Source organism: Adiantum capillus-veneris, chromosome 6, assembly GCF_014529385.1.
Source record: "Adiantum capillus-veneris isolate H3 chromosome 6, ASM1452938v2, whole genome shotgun sequence".
Classification (NCBI taxonomy): domain Eukaryota; kingdom Viridiplantae; phylum Streptophyta; class Polypodiopsida; order Polypodiales; family Pteridaceae; genus Adiantum; species Adiantum capillus-veneris.
The window spans coordinates 52,709,650-52,716,436 of record NC_140936.1 but is presented as its reverse complement, the minus strand read 5'-3'; the positions used below and the strand labels follow the sequence as shown (position 1 = coordinate 52,716,436).

The following is a 6,787-nucleotide window of genomic DNA, read 5'->3' as shown; positions in this document are numbered from 1 at the left end:
CTTGAGTGGAACTTTACATCTTGGATTGTTTTATCCCATGGGGGGATCATTGCCGCCAGACTTACATGCTTTTTCGGACTCAGATTGGCCTGGTTGTTTTGACACATGAGTGTCCATAAGTGGTTTTTGTTTCATGCTTGGCAGCTCATGCATATCATGGTTGAGCAAGAAGAAACCAACTGTGGCCACTTACAATTGTGAGGCTAAGTACAATGCAGTCTTCACAGCTACGGTTGAGTGTGTATGGCTCAGACGCCTTAGGATTGATTTGGATGTTGGACAGGACACTGCCAACACTATCTACACTGATAGTCAAAGTGTATTAGCAGTTCAGAGGAACCCAACATTACTACTATGTCAGGGCTCTCAACAGGGAATATCACCACATGCAATTGGATGGGACCAAATGTCTGCGGCCATTGATAGAAATGATGTCAGCCTTTTATTGAGTTAAAGTGAAATTTCCTTGTAATAGGATATTGGCTATCGAAGATATAACTTTCTCTTGGAGTAGATGTTGGCTATCAAAGATGTGTTATTTAGTTTTCAATCAATGTATCGCAAGTGTTTTTATTTTGTATATTTTAAATATATCTTTTCATAGTCATGAAGATAGTTTATACTATGTTTTTGGAATTTATTTGTAAATGGATCCTCTTGGACGACCCAAGAAAAATAAAAAGCAAAGGACCATTCAAGAAGTCCTTGGCTTGCATGATCCTCAACTTTCTCTTGACAAAGAGGCTGGTGAGGCGGCTACTATAGCTTTAGGTAACACTGAGGCTGAAGGTAGCTCAAGCAAAAAGAAGTATGTTCGACGATGGATAGAAAGCTGGAGGATACCTCATCCTTGGGCTTTTCCAACAGTTGATAATGATGGAAAAGAGAGAGTCAAATGTAGGTGGTTTATCTTTGCACATAAAAAGACTCAATTTAGTGGAGAAGGATCTTCAACCTTGCAAAGGTCTGCATTAGATAAGCATGCGACGTCAGGTCCGCATTTAGATGCAAAGGCAATATGGAATGCTCACACTAAACAAACCACAATTCCCATAGAGAAACACGTTGAAGTGTTAACAGATGAGGAGAGAGAAAGAATCATCTCAATCATGCAAACTTTGTGGTTTGTGGTTCGTAGAATTTGCCTTTTGATGAGTTTTCAAAGCTTTGCGATTTTCAGCATTTCATGCGGACACCAAATATGCCAATTACAAGTGAATATTCTGTTTATACGAGCACAAGCGCAGGAAAGGAGTTTGCAAATGCCATCAAACGGGTCTATTGGGAGAGACTAAAAGGGGAAATTTTTGCTAGTCCCTTTTATTCTATGCAAATTGATGAGAGTACAGAGCACTCAACACTACATGATTCTTTATGTTACTTACATGTGGGAGAATGGCAATGGATCTATATGCATGTCATTTGTGGATTTGTTGCATATCAAAAATGCTGAAGCTGAAAGCTTGTATTCTACCTTCATGGCATTTCTGGTCAAAATGAAGATGCCCTTGCATAAAAAATGATAGGCATTGCAACTAATGGTGCTAGTGTTATGATAGGTGCTAATATTGATGTGGTTTTGAGATTAAAGAAGGTTGTGCCACATCTTTTGAGTTTTCATTGTGTTGCACATAGGGAGTCTTTAGCTGTAGGTGATGCATTCAAACTATACAAGGAATTCAATTTTGTGGACAAAGTGGCCAAAAAGTTGTATGAATGGGGTTCCAACCTGCAAAGCGACATCTATCATTGGCAGAAGTTGTAAACGACTTCAATATTGGTCGCAATGGAAAACTAAAGTTGTTAAAAAGGCACGATGTTCCATGGATCTCAAAAGGGCAAGTTATGATAAGGGTAGTGCACTTAATGCCAACGTTATTGACTGTCTTGAAGGCAGAAGAAGCGGACTTGTATGCATACCTCACAAACTACAAAATACAGTTCCTTTTACACTTCTTTGCAGGTGTCCTTGGAGAGCTCAATGTCTTGAGTTGTAAACTTCAAGAGGATCACATTGATATTTCTGCTATCGGTAACCATTTGACGGCTGCTATAGAGTCTTTGCAAATGGCTTTTCTAGGGAATGTATTTGGGTGTGAGGCAATGTATACTCACCTTTTTTTTTACAAAGGGGATAAATCAACATGGCATCGTTGATTACATTGATTCCTTAGGAAATTCACATTCTCATCAACTACATCTTGGCCCTATGTGTGATGAGGATGTGCTTGATCCACATGAAACTTTGCACGGGGTGGTGAATAATCTGGCTTACATGGCAATTATGTACATCAAAGGCTTGATGGATTCATTGTCAAATCGTTTTAAGGTTGATTTTGATCTCTTTGAAGCAGCAAAGTACTTTAGCCCGAAGGATTATGATCAAAACTTGCAAAAACTTGATTTCTTTACGATAAGGTGGCTAGATGTATTGTGCAAACATTTTGGAAAAGGAGCCAACTCTTTCATTAATGAAGAAGAATGCAAAGGAGAACGCATATCTTTTATCACGCGAACTCGTAATTGCTTCAAAGGTAAGAGTATGCATTCAGCTTGGCAAGAGTGTTGCAACCATGAAGAATGGGAGGTTTCTTTTCCATGGACCATGAAATTACAGAGAGCTCTGCTTCTACTTCCACTTTCATCAGTTGCCTGTGAAAGAGGCTTCTAAAAATTGAATAAGATAAAAAACAAGTCTCCTAATAGATTGTCTCTTTTATCATTGGGCTTAGCAATGTTTGTTGGACTCAATACTCGGAAGGCTTCATGTCCTCAAGATATATTGTGGGAAGAATGCTTTGATATGTGGAAATTTATGAGGAAGCGAAGGATAGGAAGCTTGGAAACAAATTGATTGTTACTATGGAGTTTTATTTGCTTAGATATTCAAGCCAAGCGATATGATTTTGTTGTCAAGGGCTCTTTTGCATTGTATTAGTATCGAAGGACTTTTAATCTTATTTCAAGGCAGTTTTTATTCTTCAATTTTGTACTTTAATGATGAAAATGAATTCATATTCATTATGTCATTGGTTTCATTTGCTCTATTTCTATGTAATCTTTAAAAATTTACCAAGTTGTGGTCCGTGGATCGTGGTTTGAGAAAACATTGTTTAAATAATGAATTTTGTCAAAGTTATACTAAAAGAATGGTTAAAATGCATGGAAGAGAGTGAGATAAGTGAAATATTAATCTATGAGAGTATAAGATAACGAAATATTAATTTTTCTGGAATTTTGAGGTAGAAGGGTGCAAAATTTTTCTTTTGTTCGGCATTTGTAAAATTTTCCCTTCAATGTAGAAGAGCATAAGCTACACATGCTTGTCACTGGACATTCGGGGTAGCCCTTCAAATCCTATCACTTACCCCGTTCAAATCCTATCACTCGGCTCCACTCGTTTCTAGAGAGAGTTGATAGCCGTGAGAGAGAATTAAAGTAATGGGACTTAATATTAGTCTATGAATTAACTAACTTTTGGATCTTTGAAATCAATACCCTTGGCGGGGCAGTATTTTTCTTCTTCTTCTTCTTGTATGGTTTAAGCGAATTTTGAGAGAAAATGAAGCACATCGACATTCCCCATAGAAGCCCTTGTACATTTTACAAGATGACATTGAGAGGCGCGCTGCTGAGTTGCAATTTGCCATTAGCAGGCATTTGGTATTGTCAGTGTCAAAGGTCATGCGTATGTGTTGCTGATGAAGGCTGCCAAAGATGCCCAAAAATCCAGTGGCACTCCTGAAGCTTAGGCACACACGCTTGTCAGGTCCCTCATTGCTTAAGAAAACCATCACATTGTCGGGAGGAAGCTCAAGGTCAGCGCCCCCTGCGAAGTGGATAACAACGGACGGAACGCCATCGCCACGAAGATCTTCTTCTACGCCGCCCGTTAAGCGGTAGCAGGTGTCGAAGAGGGGCGGCGACTAAGAGGTGCTGGGCAGCAGCAGCTATGGCGGCCTTTAATCTGTCACGCAGTGCGTTGTATGCCTGACTAGTCAGTTCAGTGACGGCTGCGCCGGAGTCGATGACGGTACCGCCGGCGCCGGTCTCGGGGTTGATGTCGAAGAGGTCGGCGCGGAGAGGCAGGCGTTCTCCACCGACGCTAATGCCCGTGATGTGAACGTAGTAGAATGCTGGAGAGCGGCGATATGGTTGGCAATGAGCGGAGTGAAGATGGTGTTGGGGGTGAGGCGGGCACCGCCGAACGTGAGCGAAGAGATAGCCGGCGAGAACATAGGCGGCAGGCAGTAGGAGAAAGTACTGGAGTGACCGTTTGCTCGCAGCTGGGAAGGGAAAGAGAAGGAGCCGCGGCTCAAGCCTAGGATTCCGGCCGTTGGGTTGAAGTCGCCGATGCTTCGGTTGCTGCAGCCGAATGCCATGAGACGGAAGCTGTGGCCGGAGCCCAGCGTGAAAGTGTCGGCGACGAGCCTGCCAGAAGAGGTGGAGTCGTCGGCGTATGTAACCGTGTACGTGCAAGTGCGGCTGTCGCGGCCGGACGTCCGTCCGGGAAGGCGGTCGCAAAGAGGGGAGCCACCCATGACGTCGATGAGGGTGGGAGAGAGGGAGGGGTCGACGATGGGCTGGTCGAATTGCTCGTAGCAATGCTGGCATTGGATCCGTCAACTGGCCGCCTGTGTCCATGGTGAGGTAAAAGTCGCGACCGCCGACTCATGTGAGCCGGGCAAAGTAGTCGGTATCTGCATACTGAAAGCCGGACACGACTCGTGTCTCTTTTGGCGGAGCAGGTGGCGCCTGCCTTCGGCGTTTTTCACGAGCAAGCTGCGCCGCTGTCCACCTGTGGTTCAGCCTTTTGGCTGCCAGCAGCTTGCCGTGGACGTCCAGGAGGAGCTGTGCTGAAGAGGGATCTCTGTAATCGTGAAGTCGACAGTGCCCTTGCCAGCGGCCTGTGCTACTTGAGGATCATGTAGTGAAGCAGAAAGGCCATACTGAGAATGCGACTGGAAAGCGCACCCATAATTTGGTGCTGCGTTTCTGCTCTGCCTACGGCCACGGACCAGCCCTAGACGGATGCAACACCGGATTTAACGACATTTTCTATGCTTATCAATATTGTATCGTTTCTTATAATAAGAAAGCATTAAAATATTCTTTGGTTTTATTTTAATGTGTCTTTTTATTTTGGAAAATTTTCTTCTGATATGGCGAAATTCCCAAAATACCCCTCAAATTTCAAAAAATCTCAAAATACTCCCATTATTTTGTCATAAATTCCCAAAATGCCCTTCAAATTTTGTAGCTTTTCATGAGAAGACTACTCGTCTATCAACACAAGATGTTAAAACTAGAATTTGAGTTGGTTATGTAGACTATGGAGATGAATTGCTTCATAATTTTTAGACATAATTGCCTTCTTTTTCCAGATAATTAGTGACGAATTACATGCTAAGCACACAAAAACAGATCCTAATTGTCAAAGAGGAATGAAGAATATTAGAAAATCTTGAATAATCTAACCAAAAAAATTCCTTAAATTAGAGGGGTATTTTGGTAAATTTTTCTTTTATTTTATTTTGTTTCAAAATACTGATGTGCAATGTGCACCTTTTATCTTATTATTTAAGTGGGGCCCTTCGTTATATATAAACCATTTGTGAGTAGAGGATATCGATTGAAAAAAAATGTTAAAAATGGCCCATTAGTGGAGATGACAAGAAGCTACCTAAGGAGATTTAGAGGTAGAAGAGTGAGAAGGGGGAGGCCGGCCACGTGGAGGCCATGTCTCCCAATTAGGAATCTCTCTCTCTCTCTCTCTCTCTCTCTCTCTCTCTCTCTCTCTCTCTCTCTCATCGTAGAGCAGAGGTAGGGACACTTCATACGCACAGGCAAATAGAATCTCTTTTTCGTCTTCATCTCTCTCTCTCTCTCTCTCTCTCTCTCTCTCTCTCTCTCTCTCTCTCTCTCTCTCTCTCTCTAACTCTTGCATCCTTACTCGACACAGACATAGTGGAGATGACATGGGGGGACTTCTCTTTAGGTGCAAGTTCATGCATGGTGGGGGAAGCTCAGGTGCAAGCTCGCAGGGAAGGCTAATTTGCAGGCTCACATGGATGTGTGGAGAGGTAGGGAAGGGCAACACACATGCGGGAGAAGGTTTTGGCGACACGCGAAGGAGATGAGGACTAGGCAATGAGTGCATATGGAATCTTGAAGGCATCTTCAATTATGTATTTTATTTTAGGTGATCCCGTAGGAGACACTTTTTAATAATAGATAATACAATTACATATTAAAACACAACAAAAAAATTTATGTGTCATAAAATATAATATCTAACCAACCCAAATGATTTTCTTATATTAAACTGATCATTTAATGTGGGAGAATAAACCGCAACTGTTACCATATACATGTGGTAGTGATGTGTGTGAACACACTAGGACCGCCAGGGCAATTTTTTCCCTCTTTAGGAGGTTTTTTCCCCCGAGCATTGTATATACGTCCATCACTCTAGGGCTATCTATCTTTCCATTGCACACTAAGTGACACACTCTCTATTGTGTGCCTTGAGATTCCTTCGTCTTCTCCAAGCTGTGTGTGTTTCTCTGCAACCCTAATTCCAACAATTGGTATCAGAGCAGGTTGCGTCCTCCCGGGCTCAGTCGTCAGCTGCTCAGGCACACGCCTGCTCACTTTCTCCGATTTCAGTGAGGTCTGGCAAGCGTTCGCAGGTCGACAAATATTTCGGGAGGGCTCGTAGAGCTTAGTCTACTCAGATTTTTGATTCGGACTCATTTCGGCCTCCGTTTCCACTACATGAAGGTCT

General features: G+C 42.6%; 1 pseudogene; it reads left to right on the top strand.

The window, feature by feature from the left end:
- Positions 1-2,275: 2,275 nt before the first annotated feature.
- LOC147455509 (uncharacterized) lies at positions 2,276-2,854 on the top strand (annotated as a pseudogene).
- The last annotated feature ends 3,933 nt before the right edge of the window (positions 2,855-6,787 follow it).